This window comes from Microtus ochrogaster, chromosome 4 (assembly GCF_000317375.1).
Source record: "Microtus ochrogaster isolate Prairie Vole_2 chromosome 4, MicOch1.0, whole genome shotgun sequence".
Classification (NCBI taxonomy): Eukaryota; Metazoa; Chordata; class Mammalia; order Rodentia; family Cricetidae; genus Microtus; species Microtus ochrogaster.
In genome coordinates, this window is record NC_022011.1 from 67,096,587 (window position 1) to 67,116,221 (window position 19,635).

Here is a 19,635-nt window from a genome sequence, read left to right on the forward strand (position 1 = left end):
CTTAAACTGCTATGTGAACTGCCTGTGTGACTCACACACACACATTCTCACACACACACACACACACACACACACACACACACACACCTGGAACTCCTTTTGTAAAACCAAGTGTACTTGCCAGAATCTTACTCCAGCACACAGCTGGGACACGCAAATGGATGCTGGGTTTTGTGTGGCCTGTTTCCCATCCCTTTAGGCGCAGAACTCAGTCAGCATGATGCACCTCACCTCACGCTGCTTGACTGCCTTGTCGGTTAATGCTATTAAACCTGAATAGGAAAGGATCGGTCTCTGTAAGTCTCCAGAGTGAGAGGCGTTCACTGCTACTTATTTTCTGAACCCTTAACTGTGCTTCATCTTGAAAAGTACCGAACCAAGGAGTTGTCTTGCTTATTGATGCTTGGGAATCAGTTAATGTCATCTTCCTGTTCTGGTAATTTAAGAAATCAATTCTAACCCAGATTGCAGATGCATATCTGTATCTGCCTGCTTTTTATAGGCCATTCCATCCAAAGGCATCCAGTTCTTTTAGTGGCTTATCTAGCAAAATGCCCTACACAATTATGTCCTTACTATGTGCATTTAATTAGATTGCACATGCTTCCCAATGCTGTAGTGGCTACTTTTTAAAATGAGAAAGACCAAAAAGGATTTGGATCAAATTTCTGTCTGGTCTTCCCCGTAGGATCATCAACACTACCTTTGAGCTGGGCTGCTTGAGCGTCTCTCACGTGTTTGGTTTTCCTCTGAATTCCATTTCCGGTATACTTGAACGTGCTTCCTGTCCATCTCATTGGCTGTTTTAAGTAGTAGTGTCTTTCCAGTGTCTGCAAGAGCCACTTAGGCTCTTTTTAAACTTGTTTCCTTTTCAGGAGAGGTAAGCCAGTTTAGGATAGAAAGACATCTTGAAGGGAGACACTCACCCCACCTGTACTCAGGCTAGGTAGTGCTAAATCAAAACCTAGGCATTGTATGCTACTCTAAGAGAAAACTATCCCGCACTGTATTACACAGTCTATTGCAGAGTAGACACTGACAGTAACAGATTTCTCTGGGCCCAATTCTGACTATGGGGAGTCTGCGCTGGCTTATCTGAGTTCCTGCTTTTCTTTCTTGCCACAGACTGTGATTCGGGATATGTTAAGTCAAATAAACCATGTCCTCTCTAACTTGCTTTTGGTTGTGGTCCTTCATCCGTAGGAACCCCAGTTAAGACAGACTAACAAAACTTCAAAGGCCAGAAGTGTTGACTTTCAACATCTGTAGCTAATCACAGATGTGATAAGGATCTATCCATAATGACATTTCAATTTTCCTCCCTCCTAGCATGTTCTTAGATGCGGTTGAATTTTCCTGTGTGACTTGGATGCATCATGTGTATCCACGCCTCGTTTGTTTGTTCACACACTATTTTGGCTTTGAGTTATCATTCTTTTCATTTCAAATGTCAGTTGAGGTGGGTAAATCCTGAAAAGTAATTTCTCCCGAATAGAATCATTCTGCTTTCTGTGTTCTCATGGTCCTTTGTTTTCATTGCTACTGCTGATGTACTTGCTATTATGGCTTTGTCCCTATTATCTCCCTTCTCTTTCACAATGGCAGTACATTCTAGATTATTCGCCGAGGTCTCCAAAAGGCCATATATAATATAAGTACTCATCCAATAAATGCCTTGAATATTGTTAATATTGATTAAGCAGGATAAAGGACTATCTAATGAGACTTCTTGATATTGCATGTCTGTTTTTCAAGAATATGATGAGAAAATAAAAAAATATTATTGTAATAGCTTGCAAAGGTAATATCCAGAGAGTTTTTACAATCATGGGTTCAGGAGGAGGCAACAAGCCTTTTATTCCAGGTCATATTTATACCATATTTGTAACTGGATTGTGTGGGTCAAGGGGCTACTGTTCTAAATGTAGGTTTGAAAATGGCCAGATGGTCATCAGTGGTTTTTTTGTTTTTGTTTTTTAAGTGAATTACTGGTTAAATAATCCCCAGCATCTGAAAATTTATTTTTGATTTGTAGCTGAATTTCTCTTAATTTAGTTTGGAATTTAATTTAAACAATCTGTCACATCACTAAACATAATTAAGTTATTACAATTTTACTTTATGTAATATAACTTTCTCAGTTTGGATTTTAAAGATATATCCTAATTTCTTAAATGGCATTCTTCATTTCTGATTTATTTTACTTGTTATTTGTTTGGTGAAGCACAATAATCACTCAGTCCATGGTAAATGACTGTTTCATTTCTAAAGGGATTATTTTTTTCCTTTTTCTCTTTTGAGACACAGTTTCTCTCTGTATCCCTGACTCTCCTGGAACTTTCTTTGCACACCAGACTGGCCTAGAACTCAAAGATTAACCTGCCTCTGCCTCAAAAACACTTGGATTAAAATTTAAAAAATTATATACATACATCACTTAGAAGTTATGTTTGACCCATGATGAGAATGGATTAAAGTAATGACTGCCATATTATTTAACCACACAGAGAAGCCCTGTCTGGACAAACCAAACCAAACCAAAACAAAGCAAAAACCTTTACAAAAGTCACAATTTACTGACTTTTGAAAATTGTACCTTGTTGTTCGGTTCGCTTCCACTTCCAGTTCCTTTACTACTGGTGTCCTCCAGAGTTTATAGTTGTGGGATTGCTTTTACGGAGGCATTTTACTTTTGTTCTTTTTAAATTTTAAACTGGTGAAACATTTTGTTGTAGTAATTTGTATATTTTGTTAAATATTTGATTTGTGGTAATGACATGAAATTACTTTTTACAGCATTTAGCAATGACAGTTTTTAGCATCTTTCTTTCATCTCATTATTGAGACAGCATCTCTATGAGTTTTACCTCATACTCTTGGGTTCTGAGACTGTAGATGTGCACGACCATGCCTGGACAATTTTCTGAGTTCATATGCAAATATGTATACTTATAATTGTTTATATGATTTAACTTCATTCTCCATATTATTTTAAAGTTATTTATGATATTTTAAGTATACATGTTGACAATTATACTTTTGAATATAAATAGCACATTTTGTTGAGCATGAAATTTATGTAGTTGATCCTTAGTTATCAGACATTCTGGTCGCACTAGTCAGTGTATAATTACAGGCACTGACACTGTCACCGGTGAACTTCTTTGAACTTGAATTTTTGCCAGCATTTCTGATAAACTATGAGAAAAAATTCATGATGTGAAACAGATTAAAATACAAATGTATGTAAAAGGTGCACATTTTCAGAGGCTCTGATAAAACCAAGTGAAGGTTGCAACACAGGCCATGTATGAGCATCTATTTGTTGAGAATGGGGTGGATGAAGCAAATCAGAGTGTTGCTGCTCCTCTCCAATCAGATGGGTGCTAGGTGACAAAGAAGGTGATTGATAAGTGTTTGGAATAACTTCTTTGCCATGTTCTCAAACATTCAGTTAGGTCAAGGGACAAAATTTTGACCAAGATGACATATCCCAACTGGGTAAAAGGAGGACTGATGACAGCCTTCAGTTTGTGACGGTTAAAATGGGGTACTTAACTATGGTATGTAGTCTAGATGGGGAATCTCTGCTGCTGTGGTTGGATGAATGGACTCAGGGAGGTTACATATACGTATTTCCACACACCCGGGGGTCTTTATTTGTTGTGCTTACAATCAAAGTTATTATCGAATCAACTTTATTCAAATTTACAATAGAAAGTATGCAAGTAAGTTAGTTTAGGCTGTGTGAAGGACAAATTCTGAGGAAGAGCAGAGAGGAGAGGGAAGGAAGAAGGGGTCTGACACATTGGTGATGACTAGAAGTTATAGATTAATCAGCTCACTTTGATATCTAGGAAAATAGGGGAATAAATCAAAGAGACAATTGATTTCCATACACTTCAAAGAGAAGAAAAAGTGGGATAGCAACCAACTTGACTTAGAAAAGTAAATCACTCCGAGTTAATCTAATTTTATCCTCTGACACAATGGCAGGACTTAAATATGAGGAGGCGCACACAGAGTTCATATATCTTTACTTCAGTGAGGTTTAGGCTTTGTCTCACATGACATTCTCATCAACTGGTATGAAAACGCAGTCTTTGGTAAATGGAGGTGTAGCTTGATGCTTGTCAGTCAAACAATGACCTCCTGGGGAAAACTAATTAAGCCTCAAGAAGAGTTTATTGTGAGCTTAAATAGAATATTTGCATTAATTTCCATAGTTTAATAAGTGACAATATAGGATTAAAGACTGGGAAAGTTTTAAAGCATACAGAAATTTGTGGGACTCTAAATGGAATTTTGGAGGAAAGGTAGGGTAAAATGAACTGAATATTGAAACGGATCATTTATTTAAGTGGCACTTTAAAAATATCGATGGCTGGGGAGGTATTCTGACACTCTATTGCTATAAACTAGAAAAGAATTTGTTACAGTTTTTTTTTTTGCATTATTCAAGAGAATCTAATTCCCAGTCTGTCCTTGCCCCTTTGGTGATGTAATCACATGTCCTTTAGCATGTTCTGATTTATAAAACTCCACAAACTCCTTGGTTTGCTGGTATTTCTTTCCTCAGATTTTTAAAGTTCTTTATTGCTGCTTTGTAAAAAATGAAGAAATCATGTTAAGTCCTCCAAAAGTGAATCATTATTTTTCTAAGGCTGATTTTCACACTCTTTTCTCTAAAACTTAAAAAAAAAATTGCTAACTTTGGTTTCAATCTTCTGAGAACTACATTAAAAGGTTGTTAAGCTTATCAAGTGTAATACTAGATATGCATATGACTTAGCAGATATGACAATATGAAGTACTAGGGCCACTATATGGCATAAGCTGGCACCAGATACTGTCCTGTGAGTGTCACTAACTGCAGCAATTGTGAAATCTTACTTGATTTTGGAGCTATGCAAATAGGAAAATTATGGACATCAGAATTAATAAAAGATGGTTCAAAAAGCCACATGCCTCATTCTGGTTAATCCAGCAAAGGCATTTCTTCACATTCTTATTGAAGGGATATTTTTTGCTGCAGCAGAAGACAGGAGCATAAGAACCTTTGCAGCATTTTGGTTTGGAAGCAAATGTTTGGTGATAACCTAAGAATTTAAAAGCAGAATAATTGACGGTATTTGACAGCAGTGGGATAGTAACACGAATGTGCAATATGATGCTAAAAATGGTAACAGAACCACAGAAGGAAATTCACAATGAAGTGAAAGAATCAGTTTTAAGAATGCATATGGAGGTTGGAGAGATGGCTTGGAGGTTAAGATCACTTGCTGCTCTTGCAAAGAAACATACTTTGGTTCTCAGCACTCTGGTTGGGTGGAGCACAATCACCTTTAACTCCACTTCTAGGGGATCCAACTCCCTATTCTGCACTCCACTGGAAACTGCATTCATGTTTGTGTGCACGTATGCATGCACTCACATGCTCCCATACGTACAATTTAAAAGTAAAATCGAATCTTTAAAAAATGATTTTACATATATATATATATATATATATATATATTGTAATCCACTATTCTATGGAAGTACAGACTAGTTAAAATGCAAGTGTATTATTATAGAAATTATAAGTGATTTTTAAAAATGTTTCTATTTCCTGAAATAGAACAAGAAAGCTAGGAACTTTTAGAAAAGCAATTATATTTGAATAAAACAACCTGTCGTGATATTGTTTAAAACTTCTTTCTTTGATAATAGGCTTTTTTCTTTAATTTATGACAGCCTTCATTTATTTTTTAATACCTAATTAGTGTTCAACTTTACATTGACTGGCTATATTATTATGTAGTTTATTTAAAAACCTAAAACTATATCCTATATTTGATTTTATTCATGTATATTTTACATGTTTGATACACATATATACAATGCATACCATGACTGTAATAGTTTTAAATAGCATGTTTTTATTAATTAAAATTGTTGATTTGTTCTGTGACAATTTCATACATGTACTTAATGTATTCTGGTTATTTTCACAATTTTATCTTCCATCCATGACAACCTTGTATGTGAGTTGGTAATCATCTCTTTCATCTTTTCCAGCGCCCACGCTACTCTCTCCCTGAACTTCCCTGCCTATAGTATGCCCTTCACTACAGGATATTGCCTTTATTCTACTATCACCATGCCTCCTTTCACCATCAATGGCCTCTTTCTTGTTTCCTAGCTGGTGGAGCTACTCTACATTGGGTCCACACGAGCAAGAGCTATGTAACATCTCGGCATATGTTATCTGAAAGCATTTTTTCCAGTTTTTCATTATTTATATGAAGATATTACAATTTCCATTTTCTTTTCTGTGGAAGAAACTTCCACTGTGTGTATGTGTTTCTACATTTTCATTATCAGTTCATTAGTTGGTGACCAACTAGGCTGTTTATTTTTGGAAAGTTCTTACGTCTTTGCCTTTTCCTCCTGCCTTTTCTCCTGGCATTTTCAGAAGTTCAGGTTCATGTGAATGAAGCCTTTGATCCATTTGAGGTTTATTTTTGTGCAGGCGGAAAGCGAAGGATCCAGTTTCATTCTTTTACATATGATGATCAGTTTCCCAAATATCATTTGTTCAAGATGCTGTCTTTTCTCCAGTGTGTGTTTTTAACATCTTTGTTACTTACATCTTAAAAAGTAACTTGAGCTATGACTTTTCTTGAGGACTGTTTTTATTGTGTACTGTACCTTTTAGAGTGGTGCCTTTTCATTTTCATTTTATTCTTTGATTTCTTCTTTCTTTCTTTTTTCAGGACACATTATTATTGTTCAATACTGTCCTGTTTAATCTACATTTTTTGTATTTTCTGATTTATTCTTTTTTTGTTTTGAAGTTGACTTTAATCTTTATTAAAATAAGGTAAAGTGGAACACATGGTCTATTTCAATGTTGCTATATCTATTGAGATTTTCTTTTTGCCTCAGTATGTGCTCTAATTTGTAGAAACTTCCACAGAATTCTGGGAAGAGAATGTTCTGTAGTGTTTGAGTGGAACACTCTGTAACTCTCTATCAGATCCATTTAATCTCTTTTTGTCATTTATCTCTAATATTTACTTTTTAAAATTATTTTTGTCTGGATCTGTGTGTTGTTGTAAGTGAAACATCGAGGTCACCATTATTAGTGTTTTGTGGCTAATCTTTGGCTAATGTCCAGCAGTATTTGTCAAAATAAGTGCACCCCAGTATGGTGAGCATTTTGAAGAGTGTAGTGTCTCTTGCTGGCTTGTTCTCTTATTGTCTTCTAATCACTTTTGAGCTGAAGTTTGTTTTGTCAGATGCTAGAATAGCTCCACTCTTTTTTCCTGGCCCCTTTCGCTGGAATCTTTTCTTCTCCATCTCTCCACGCTATTGTCTTTACTCTGAGATGATGTATGTCTCTTGTAGACAACAAGATGAAAAATCTAGTTCTTAAAATCATTTGACTAGTTTGTGCCCTGTGATTGGGAAAGTGAAGATATCAATTTTGTATTAGCTGCTATTATTTTTGTTGGTTTTGCAGTGTTTGCTTTTTAGTTTTATTTTGCAAATTTGCTGTCCTAGCACCATTACTTTCTCTCCCTGCGGTTTCTTGGATTTGCTTACCCTCCCCAAACTCTAAAGTGTTTCTTTCAGAGTTCCTTGTTGAGAGGGCTTAGTGGCCACAGGTTTCTTGCAGCTTCTCCTCAATGGAGGATTTGCAGCTTCAGAGGGAAAGGAATCTTGGACTGGGATTTGTGGGAGTCTGTGGCCTGATAGTAGGCTTTTTTTTTTCTCTGTAGAGTCGAACTTGGCAGCCAGTGTCTTGAGGGCCTATAATTCGCCACTGTAGTAGTCTGTGGTTGTGTCTTGGCCACTCATCATGTGTCTTGGCCTTGAGAGTATTAAAAACATACTCTTAGATTCACAAATATGTCATTTAAAAGTCCCTAAAATATGAAAATTAAATTTAAGTATATGCTATACAAAATAAAGGAAGAAGAATGTATATCACTAAGGATTTATTTATTTGTTACTTTTTGTTATTTAAGAAAATTTTAAAGTTTATATATTGTTTGGTCATATTCTTTCCCTTCCTCAATTTCATCCACAATCTCTCCTTCTTCCTACCTACCCAACTCTAAGTTCCTTCTCAAAAACAAACTTAAATTCCAATAAAACAAACTTCCCAAAATCTAGAAAACAAAATACAAAATCACCTTAACCAAAACAAAACAAAGAAAAAGAAAACATTACATGCAAACGCCACCCAACTGTTGTGGATCTGAAGTCGCTCAGCGATTTTCTATGACCATGAGTAAATTTTAATAAGAGGCGTTATTAACTACTCATGCCAGATATTCACAATACCAGTGAATACTGAGTGTTCCCAAGACGCAGCATCTGGTCATATGAGCTCAGGGTTTATAAAGTCAAAAACCACAAGATTACATGTATTCTGTTTACATATAAGCAGGGTCTAATTGTAACATATATATCTTTTAGTTGTCCTATCTACTGAGCAGAATAAGCAAGTTTGAATACAAAAGAAGAAATCACAATTACTCTTATGAATTATTGTCTTGCTGGAACAGCAAATTTTACAAGATCATCCAATTTAAGGATAGTCTTCAACACTGGAGGGAAAGGGAAGTTGGCTGCTAGGGTACAAATAAGCTTGTACAGCCTGTAGAAGCAAGGGGCTTCCATGTTAGAGGCGGTTTTGCTTTCTGGTTTCTCAAGCATAGTAAGTAAGTATAAATGTGATATTAACCATCAAAAGCTATAGCTAAATGAAAGCACCTGTTGATTCCATTATTTATTGGTCTACTACTCCTGAATATGAGATCTGTCTCAGAGCGGTCGATAGAGCCAGTGTCACTTTGCTGGAGGAAAATGATTTGCCCTCTCACGGTGGGCATAAATGGCAGTTCCATTGTTAACTTTTGCCTTAGTGGCAGAGGTTAGGTTTATGATCACTCATTTATTAATTTTAATATAACAAAATAAAATACATGAAAACTATCACATCAAAGTTAGACAAGACAAATTAACAGGAACAAAAGAACTTAAGAGAGGGCATAAGAAGTCAAAGACATACTCGTTCACAGGCTCAGGTTCCATAAAAACACTAAATGATGAAAGGGTTTTCTTTTGAGCACTCTATTCTGTTCTGTTGGTCTGTGTATCCTTCTAAGCCAATACCATACTGTTTGGATTGCCACATCTTTGTGGTATATTTAAAGTCATATAGCATGACACCTCCTGTTTTATTCCTTTCACTGTCTGGTTTTCTCCTCCTCCTCCTCCTCCTCCACCTCCTCCTCCTTCTCAGTTTGTGCATGCATGTGTGGTGCCATACAAACTTTAATGTATGTTGCATGTATATATAATTGTATGGGTAATGTCATTGTTCTAATTTGACCATGTTCCCAGTTTACAACCACTTACAAACATGCACAGTCTTTGATATTGTGAAATTATGTTGTTATCTAGAATGCTCATGCTAGAAGACCACATAACTGAGTTTTGATGTGATCATTTGCAAAGTTCTTGCTGGAGAATGACAATGATTCAGAAACTGGAAACACCAAAAATCTCATATTTTAGGTACATTTATGATTGTGTGTTGGGACCCATTCGAAGCTATTGTCTGCTTCCCATGGCTCAGGGATGCCTGGTAGTGCACACTTCCTAGCAGGTGTTGGCAGATGAAACTCCAGTTAGAAAATTAGTTGTGAGGCGGTAATCACCTCCTACTAGCTCTGTCCAATTGTGAAGTCACATGATTTGTGCTCAGCTCAGTCTCCTGTAGCATGCATTTGCTTAATAGGCACATGAATATAGCAATATGTTTATTATTGTGGCTTAATTATTTAATTGAAATAGTAGGCAAAGACCAATTTATTTATTCTATGTTCTAGGAACTCAGAAAAGTGAAATTCACAGAAATACCGAGGTTCTTGACTCTTCCTAGGGTTACTCTTTCAATTTAGATTCAATTCTGATAACTTTTTCTGTCTCTTTCCTCTCTGTCCGAAGGCATGTTTTAAGTGGAGAAAAACATCCTTTTCTGGGTCAGGTAGAGACAAGCCCCATCGTCATCTCTTTCCTATGTTCTAGGAAGATAAATGAGAATTCAGTGTATGACACCTGTTCTGAATGCCAAAACTTCCACTGCTCTCAGGAAACTAACATTCCTCTAAAGAATTTTACTTCTTGGGGAATTTGTAACTACCATGCAGCTGGTCTGTCGGAAATAACCTGTACTTTAAAGAGCTTAATGTAATTATCATTCGTTGGTGGTTCATCTGTTTTGAAAAACTCTTTAACAAACAATGTAGTTAGTAGCATCAAAGTCATTTAAATAGAAATACTTTTGGCTTCAAAGTTAATGTGCCCTTTTAATACTAACCCTTCAAAACAAATTAATTAATAAAGCCTGATTAAATCACTTTCTTCTCACGTTGACATTGCAGAAAGCAGAAGCCATCTGTGGGTGTGTTTTTGTGAGGTGTTCAAGCAGTAGTTTTTTTCAGTACGTGACTTTCAATTAGACTTGAAATGCAATTGCAAAGTGGGTTGGTACAATTCTCTTGGTAATTCAAGCAGAATTATCTTCTAACTCAGCAATTTTTATATCTACACAAAAGTGCATTAAAAATTTGCTAAAAAATTTGTATGATTTGAGTAATTACTTTGGATATCTACCTAAATTTACCTATAAATACACATTTACTTATTAACTACAGTTCTGAATTGCTTTGATGTGATTTTATCAATATTTTGTGGAAACTGTGTACTTAAAATCTATTCTGGAACTTGAATGCTATATTCTTGTCCCTTATGAGTATCTGCGACAGTTATTTAAAATATTCACACATAGATGGAAATATTTCTGTTTTGTGGCCTTTGCATTTGCTAGCTATATAATATGTATTTTGCAAATAACTTATTTCATAAAAGGAAAGTATAAAGTGCCTGTTTGTAGACCTTAATCAGTTTTCTGTGACATTGTCAGATTTCTTACATTTGGATTTTTCTCCTTCACAGATGTATTTTATAGAAGTATTTTGAAGATGAATGTTTTCAAATTTTGAAATAGCCAAGCGCCATATATGGTAAGTGATCTTCACTCACTTGTAGTCATGCTGAATGTTTTTGGCAGACAATCATAAAAGAACACATTCTTATTTACAGTTCTTGACACTCGTGATTGCAGAGAGAGAATGTGTATAAAGTTAGGAAATGAGGCGTTTGTAGGTCTGAACTGAGTTGTGTAATTTCCAGCTTTCTAATTACCTATACCACTGTTATTATAGCTATTCACATCACAGAACATTCTTACTTACTCTTTCAGTGAGATTTTATCCATATCTTAATTGTCAGAAAAATGAAAGTTTAGTGATATTAGCCAGGTATCGATATAGATTTTTTTAAAAAAAGTACATCAGATTAATATTTATTGGGTTTTTTTTCCTTATTAGGTATTTTATATGTAAACATTTTAAAGTCTTATTTTAACTCCTACTTTTAAATGAGAAATCTGGGAACCTGAAAGCTTCTGTGATTTGCTTAATATTTCTTCAGTGTGGGAAGTCTAGGCTTCATCCTGCTCTCATCGTTTCTTTGGAATTTTGGTTTTATGTGAATGTTATCTTTAGAGTGATGAAAGGGTTTTGCTGATGTTTGTTGGTCACATTGTCGGTGTGATTAGTCATGTCATTGGCTGCTTTTATTTATTTTGGCTGGTGCTTTCTTTCTAAATTAGAGAGTTTCAAGTTAGCAAGAAATGAATAAAAAATGAAAATTCATGAGAGAAAGTTGAATTTTTATACGATAAAATAAAACCAGATTACTGAAGTTCTCAAGTCTTCATTCATTAAAACAAACAAACAAGCAAACAGCAAATCCATAAAACTCATGTGGGGGGGATATAGTCCAGGTGTAGGCCACTTGCCTAACATGAGTAAGGTTCAACAAAGAAAATAAATATTACAAAACACTCCCCAACAATTGAATGTTATTATGTATGAGAAATACTGCAGGTATTAAGGCACCATTCAACTACCTTGTTTGGTTAAAGAGGATGGCCTGGGGGAGAGCTTTTGAATAAGATTTCCACAGGAAAAAAAGAAATACAGTAGTGGCAGTACTGATATTTATGCATTTTCTTCTAATATAACTGTCAATCATCAGATCCCATGAACAGGTACTTAAGAATGCAGACTGTGGATTTAAAACACTTTTTAATTCCTGGACTCACTACTAGCTATTAGATAATGAACAAATTTTATAATGTCATTTAGAATGGGTATGAGTAATGTCTGTCTCGTTCATGTTGAACTAATATATGCTGTCCATATGTAGACGTTGAATAGATGCTAGAAGTTATTCATTTGGAATTCAATTACTTGGACTATTCAACTCAAGTGTTTTTGTTAATTAAGCATCATAATTGATAATCATGTCATATAAGTATATATTATGGATATTCAATGGGCACTGTTTATTGAAATGATCAAAGTTAAACCAAATTCCAGTCTTTTTTATAAGCAGCAACGTGTTCATTATTGCTTTTAATAGAAAACAAAACACTTAGTCATAAAGTACTTATTCTCTCTCTCTCTCTCTCTCTCTCTCTCTCTCTCTCTCTCTATCTCAGTGTGTGTGTATGTGTAAAATTGTGTGGTTCCTACAGATTTAGGCTGAAAAATTCATAAGCACTTTTGGAGAGAAGAGATGACAATTTGTATATAATAAAAATATAATTCTTATCTTGAGGGAGACAGAGAAAATAAAAAAAAACAAAGAGAAATAGTTGAAATTTCAGATTGTCAACATTTTGGGGGCATAGTTGTCTAGTGTTTTGTAGCAAATTTATGGAAATAGCAGAGTTATGGGCAAGAGAAAATTAATTAAGAGTCTGTTGTATACATTTCACATTCAACAACACAATTAACATGAATAGCATCATGACTGTGATCTGCTATATTAATTTTCATACTAAGAAAATATACAATAGAAAGTTTGGATCTTTCTTTACTGAATGAAGTTTGAAGCTTCCATGTTTCTAATGCTTCCCTATACTGTTAGCCTAAAAGTTAAATGCTAAAATTCTATGGCGGATCTAAGGTCAGTTTGTTTCATGAAAAACACTATTCCCAACCTCACAGTAATTACTAAATATTAATTACTAAATAAATAAATTACTAAAGAGGTCTTTAGTAATGCATATTTAATGACTTTTTTAAACTAAAAGAAATAGCAATTGTTGACTATTAAATGCTGATAGGGCTATTTAGTAATCTTAGGCTAATCCTTGAAAATTATACGGTTTCATTAAAGACAACGCTGCATGTAAAAAGTTACTTTTCCAAGTCCAGAGGCTATGTATCAAGTTTTTAGTATACTATAGAAGTTGAAATGACTGATCATACCTTTTGCTTGCAGTCTCTTTTCCTCTGCCTCTCATGCAGGGTAGTTTAGAGTTAGTTTTTCATTTGACTCATCTTCTGCTCTTTTTATCACCATAACTTGTGTGGTGTTCATAGAGCCATTATAAGACTGAACAACGATGCCGGCATTTTCTCTTTGGTAGATCAAATTTAGCTATTATTGCTTCTAAATATTTTAGACTTCAGCTCTTGAAACAAAAATCAGCAATGCATATTGGGCTTATTTTATAATATATTAGTATTTAAAATATTATTGTTTGGAAAATGGAAGAGCCTACTTTCTCTTTATTTTTTAATGTTCATTTGTCTCAGCCAACAAACATTTAAATTGTTATTTTATTATTTTTATATTTATGGGCATTCTGGTTGTATACTGTGGGCATGCCTAGTGCCCAAAAAATAAAAAGAGGGCAGTATATTTCCTAGAATTGGAGTTATAGATGGTTGTGAGCTACCATTTGGAGCCTGGTTTTCTTTGGTTTGAATTTGAGTCCTCTGGAGGACAGCTCATGCTTTTTTTTTCTTTATTGTAAAGACACATTTGTTACATTTATTAAAATCAATTTTTTTCATGTGCATGAGGAGTTCAGTGGGAAGGGTAATGGGACTGGGAAAGTATGGGGCATATGTAAGGCTGGGGTCCTGCTGTCTAGATTCCCTCTGTAGCCCAGCAGACAAGGGCTCACGATTTGTCCCCCATCTACCCACACACATGAAATACATTGCTTTTATAATTAGAGGGAATTAGTCTTAGCTCTTTTCTTCCTTTTGGGATATGCGGTTGTTTCTTCTCCAAACAAGTATTATATTTATTTTTTCAAGTATTTCAGAAAAGCTTGTCTTACAACTTCTTTATGAGTTCATTTAGAGGCATGTAGTGGAAACCACTCTCGTGCTCTTAACAGCTGAGCCATCTCTCCAAGCTCTCGGGCAGAGGATCCACTCTCTCTGTACTATTGGTTCGAGACTGAAAGACTTACATTCAGAGTCTCCTACTTTTAATTTCCTGATTTGGTCTCTGGAAAGCATATCTAAAGATTTTGCTAAGTTATTATATGTTGACTGAGTTTTCTGTCCTGCTTGGTTCCTGCAGTTGTTAAGTCCCAAAGAAATCACACAGAGGTCTATATTAGTTATAAACTAACTGTCCCATAAGCTCAGGCTTCTTATTAACTCTTACAACTTAGATTAGTCCATTATTCTTATCTGTGTTAGCCACATGGCTCAGTACCTTTTTCAGTGAGGCAGTCACTTTTGCTTCTTTTCTGTCTGGGCCAGGAATGCAGAGGAATGGGCTTCCTTCTTCCCTGAATTCTCCTGTTCTCATTGACCTGCCTCTAATTCCTGTCTGGTTGTCCTGCCTATACTTCCTGCCTGACTACTGACAAATCAGAATTTATTTAAAATATAATTGACAGACTATTTTACCACACCAATTGTATTTTATTTAAATCATTCATCTAATATCTATGGGATGCTCCTAAATAAGACAGTAAACAGTGGTGCAAGTTGGAGGGAGAAAGAAAACTCATTCTCAAGTAAATTTGGTTGTCAGATTATAGAAGCAGTTTATGCTCAGTAACACTTATAGCATGACAATGGTATAAACTAATCAAATTTAAAAATCTATGTCAAATAATAAAGAAATTAAGAAGTTACTAATATGAAAAAAATAAAGCAAGATGAGGAAGTATGAGGAAGGAGATCTAATGCTGAAAATTTGGTCCAAGATTTGGTCATTTGCATTTGGGCTTCCTCTGGATGAAGATACAAAATGGTATCAGAGCAGTCAAAAAAAAAAAAGGCCTATCAAAGGTCGGAAGTGAAGCAGCCATCTCTATGGTCAACTTATGACAAGCTAGGTGGTTATCAGAATGATTAAATTTTGTTCATTTACGGAGATGAGGGAGAATATTTTCTGAGTGTTAATCTGGTGAACAAAATTTACTCTTCCTTTGAATAAAATTCTGACATTGTGTTCAGAATGGATTGTAGATTTGAGATCAGAAGACATGGGGATCAATTATCAGGAGCTACAACATCATAAGAATTAAAAGATGATGGCAGGACCCACGGTCATTCCAATGGGAATGAAGAGGAATGATGTGCTAGCTGAGATTTAAAAAGGAAATGGATTTAGAGAGGAGTGGAACTTACTAAGTACCTGGCTTGTTTTAAATGCTGCTGACCTCTCTTGCTATTCTGCACAAAAGGATACTAAGACAAACATTAGTTAAACAACTTGTCTGGTTGATCAGGTATAAAAATAGCACAGTCAGTTTTGGAGTCCGTTGAGTTAAACTGCTGAGCCTGCTTCTCTACTACTCGAGTTCTAGAAATAATTGATGTTTCCAGGTAGACTGGGCTGCAAAGCCAGTGGCCAATAGTCTGATGCCTAGTTTCCTTTTTACCCCTTCTTTCAACAAGTCCTTGGGTAGGGAGACAAATCTTCTGACCTTTAGGGAGAAAGATTCCTTATGTGAGTGATGAGTCTCTTGTATGCTAGCAGCAGGAACAGCGTAATTTATGATATTACTCGATTGTAAATTAGAATAGTAAATATGTCAACTTAGTGTGATTTATCATACATTAGTAGAGCTTCAAATGAAACAAGGCTAGAGTGTTAAATTAAAGATTTAATACCTGGGTCCAGGAAAGACCTATATTTTAGACTTAGTTTACATATCATACTGACCAATAATTTTGACAAGGAGAACTAGAAGTTCAGCTTAGGAACCATTTTTTTTTCAAGTGCTGGAATAAGAGCACATCACACTGTTGAGGAAAGAGATCAGGTTCTGCACTGACTTTAATGCAAACTGGCTTGTGATTTATTTAGTTCTCTGTTGTTCAGATTCTTCACCTTTAAAAGGCTGCTGTAATAGGAAGCTGTCTTCTAAATACAGTAGATTTGTAGTGTGCGATGGTCATCAAATTTTATCTCATACATTAACAGTTTTGACTCACCAATTTTAATCACAGAGTTATTGTCATTTAAGTTTTTTTTTTGTGTGACTTTGTATGTATCCAAGGAACAAAATATTGCTTTTTATTCCCAAAAAAAGATGCAAGTAGTCATCACAAAGATCAAGAAGAAGCCCTTTGTATCCCAGGTTCTTTTCTTGCCTCCCAACTAGTACCACATTTCTATTATTTCCAGAGTAGATAAAATTATTGTGGCTCTAACATTAACTACTTCCTTGCTTTTCAATACATTTTAACTATCCTGGCCTATGTTACTCACTATGTAATTTTAATATACTGTGACTTAAAGTACCTCTGACAAATAGTTATGCATGCCACATATATTCTTCGATGTGAATGTGTCTTTGTAACTTTTATTAATGTTTTGTGAGGTTACCCAGTTTCTATCGCCTATGCCGTATCCCATCCAACAAAAAAGTACTACAGAATAGTTATTCATTGCAATGTTGATGAGATCTGAGTTATTTCTATATTTAGGCTTTTATGAATCACGTCTTGAGCATTCTTTTTTAATTTTTGCTGATCAAGCTCATGCATTTCTTTTGGGCATATACTTAGAAATAGAATTTCTCGGTTCTATTGCATGCAAACCTTCAGTTTTAGCATTCGCTACCAGACTGTTTTCGCAAAGTTGCTAACTAATTACACAGCTGTCATTAGCGTCTGCAAACTCCCATTGTTTACTCTTACAGAAGCCTAGTATAATCAATCTTTTTAATTTTAGTCATTCTGGTGAGAGTTGGCTTCATGTTTCCTCAATGAGTAATGCAGCTATGACCTCTGCTTTAACTTTATGGGAATATCACTGTGTATCATCCAAGCTTATAGTCCATTTTTCTTCTGCACTGACTTCTTAATTGTTAATATTCAGAAGTTAGTTGTCTGTGCAAAGAGCACTACTTCGGTATATATTGTGGAATATCTTCATGCTGATTTTCTTATCTTTTGTCATAATTCATTGTCGCCCTCCTTCCTTTCCTCTTTTCCTTCTTCTTTCTCTTCCTTTTCCTTCCTGCCTGTTACTTTCCCTCGTTTGCCTCCTCCTCTTCTTTTCCCTCCCCTCCCTGCTTCTCCCTTCCCCTGACCTTTGCTCCTCTTCTTTGCCTTCCTCTCCTCTCTTGTCTTCTCCTTTCCTCCTGCCCCCTTTCCCTCCTTTACTCTCTTCCTACTTCTTCTCTCTTCCCTTTCCTTCTCCATCCATCTTGTTTCCTCTCTTCTCTTTCTCCCTCATTTTCCATGTTTCCCTTTACTTTTAGGAAATAGAGTTCAATGCCTCTTGCATACTAACCAATCACACCACCAAAAATCTCATCCCAATCCCTTGCTTTTTTCCATTGCTTGAAGAGGCTTTTCTTGATTTTAAAAAAAAAGTCAGATTCTAATTTTAATACCTTTATAATTATGCGGTCACTTTATGAATGACTTGAGGTTGAAGTCGTTAGATTTTCCTTCTAACAGATTATCTTTACCAGGTGTAATACCCACATCTTCAATCCCAGGATGTAGAGGCAGGCAGATCTCTGAAAGTTTGAAGCTATCCTGATCTACAAAGTGAACTCTATGGTAGCTAGGTTTACTTAGAGAGACTATTCAAAACTAACAAGCAATAAAATACTCCTCCCAAGTCTCAAAGGGTATCGTTTTTTATTAAAGAATTTTGGTTTTAAAGTTTTTGTGAGAGAGTCTCACTGTGTGGTCTCCAAAACTCTTATGTGTAGACCAAACTAGCCTTGAATTCATGATCCTCCTGACTCTGTCTCCTGAATTTCTGTCTACTACACATGCACAAGTTGGTGTTGAACACGCTGTTTTTTTTACTTGGCACACAGCTTTTCAATTACATGTTTATCATATTTTTTATATATGTCAGGGTCTCTGGAGGGATCACTATTCTACTTAGTTATTCTCATCTTATATTTATAATGCCATTTACAACTATGATCACTTTAAAATTATTTCTCATATTTGTTGAAAATACTACTACTATGCCTTTATTTGGAAGCCTATCAACTTTGTTTCATTTCATATGAATTTTAGAAATTTTTTCTGACCTCAACAACGACAAAAAAATGGAATGCTTCTTTGGAGCTCATGTAGTATCTTTTATCGTATATGTTAAACTGATATAATTACAGTAATGACTTTTAATCTCTGTGCTGGTTAGTTTTTGCCATCTTGATAGAAACTAGAGTCATCTGGTAAAAGGAAGCCTTGACTGAAGAATTACCTCTGTCAGGTTGCCCTGTGGACTTTTCTGTAGGGCATTTTCTTAATTAATGATTGATAGGAGAGGGTCAAGGCCACTGTGGGTAGTGCCACCTTGGGAAGATGGTCCTGGATGTCATAAGAAAGCAACTAAGCAAACCATTAAACAGCATTTCTCTATAGTCTCTGTTTCAGTTCTTGCTTTAGGTCCTGATGTAGCATCCCCTAATAGAGGATTGTGATGTGCAAGTGTAAACCAATCAAGCTCTTTGCTCCTCAAGTTCTTTTTGGCCATAGTGCTTACTTACCCAAGCAACAAAAAGAAAACTAATAAAATCAATGAATGTTATATAAACTTAATTTATTTTATTTAACATCCTTTCAAACATATCTTATAGTTTTCTGTGTAGAGGTTATACATTTTGGTTAATTTTTATTTAGAAGTTTTATACAGTTTTATATTTATATACTTGTATGGTTTCTTTTATGGCATGATACCGAGTTCTGAATTTAGTTCAATAAATTGCTAGCTCCATGATATCAATCAGGATTCTTATTTGGTGTTATCATCTTAACTGTGGAATACATCGATTATCATTATCTTGAAATGTTTTTATTTTGGTCTATCACAGGCAGAACTGTTAATAACACTTTACTTTTTTCATTTTAGGTTAGCATCATTTGAATGAATATAAAGACAACCATTCTTTTTAAATCTTGGGTAGAACTTTGTACTTTTAATACAGTTGACAGTTTTAATTTCTATTTTTGGATACATCACAAAAAATTTATTTTACATATAAAAATGTTTTGTCTGTATTTATGTCTGTGCATCACATGTGTGCCTGGTACCTAGTCAGAGCGGGGCTTCAACTCCTCTGGCTCTGAAGTTAGAGATGGCTGTAAACTACCATGTTTGTGCTAGGAATTGAACGGATGTCTTCTATAACAGCAGGCAGTGATCTTAATGCCAGATCCATATTTCCACCTCCAGTTGTGTAAGTTTTTGGACCTTGAATTATGT

The 19,635-nt window shown here is 35.2% G+C and overlaps 1 protein-coding gene across 2 annotated transcripts in view; it reads left to right on the top strand.

Moving 5' to 3' along the window:
* Galnt13 (polypeptide N-acetylgalactosaminyltransferase 13) overlaps positions 1–19,635 on the top strand; it is a 469,688-nt gene that overhangs the window by 20,143 nt on the left and 429,910 nt on the right. For both annotated transcript variants that reach the window (XM_026777759.1, XM_005346417.2), the window contains exon 2: positions 11,017–11,084. The gene's annotated coding sequence lies outside the window, so the exon portion shown is untranslated. The remainder of the gene's footprint in view (positions 1–11,016; positions 11,085–19,635) is intronic.